Source organism: Octodon degus, unplaced genomic scaffold (assembly GCF_000260255.1).
Source record: "Octodon degus isolate 3935 unplaced genomic scaffold, OctDeg1.0 scaffold00145, whole genome shotgun sequence".
NCBI lineage: Eukaryota > Metazoa > Chordata > Mammalia > Rodentia > Octodontidae > Octodon > Octodon degus.
In genome coordinates, this window is record NW_004524721.1 from 1,944,521 (window position 1) to 1,945,678 (window position 1,158).

Consider the following 1,158-nt stretch of genomic DNA (forward strand, 5'->3'; position numbering starts at 1 on the left):
TGGAGAAGCCCTCACAGCTGATTTCACTAGTTCTCCAACACAAAATACCACTTCATTTCTGACTTCTGATTAATTTTACCAAAACTCCCTGCTGGAAAGACACAAAAGCTCTGCTGCAATATCTAGCAGAAACTGGTTGCAAGACATCTTGGGAAAAGGTACAAATCTGCAAACAAAAAGTAGGATATCCAGGATTGGGTTAAAATAAGGCCTCCATGCCCTAAGATCCAACTGCAAGAAAGAAATTCCACAAATTTTTTAGAGCTGCTGCTTCTATACCATCTGAATCCTTGAATTTGTAAAAAGACTCAGATGATAAAATGGCTTCAATAATGTTAGGAAGGTCTACTCTACAGCTCCAACCTCAGAAATTTCAGATGAAATTATTTGTTGAAATATGACAAAATTTGGCTTCAAAAATGCTTACTCATACTGTTGGCCCATAGGAGCACCCAGTGGACTATTTGTGCAAATACGTAGATCCAGTCACTAAGGGCTGGCCCATCCCTACCCCACAACCTCTGTTCTAACAGCCACTATCCTTCTGAAAATTAAAATAAGCTGACAACATCACCTTAGGCCAAGACCTAACTGTCCAGGTGCCACATGTTATTCTGTCAAGCCTGCTACACCCCTGCCCTACCAAGCCAGGCCCACCAGACCATGACTGCCTGGAACTAACTAATAAACTCTTCAGACACTGCCCAGATTTAAAAATGAGGCCCCTGAAAGATGCTGAGTATACCTTGTTTATGGAGAGAAGTAGCTCTATTAGGAATGGAGGCTAGATATGTGTTTGTCACTTTGGACAAAGTTATTTTGGACAAAACTCTCCCACAGGGATATTCTGCACAATGAACTAATGTAGGTGCATGAGGGGTCTACAGCTTCCTGCTGCTATTTGAAAACCCACCAAAATAATGAAACATCCTGAGTCACAAAAGAAAAATCCATAACATCCCATACCTGGCCAGTACCTACTTCACTGTCTGCCAGTGATGCCAGATCTGCACTCAAAACAATCAGTCCAGAAGCCTAAGCCCCCTTCAGAGTTCGGATTAACTGAAGCATCACCCTTTAATTACACCAAAGTAAAGACCTTAAGGGGCTGCAGATATCTGTTGATTCTCATATGCACCTAGTCAGCCTGCACTAAAA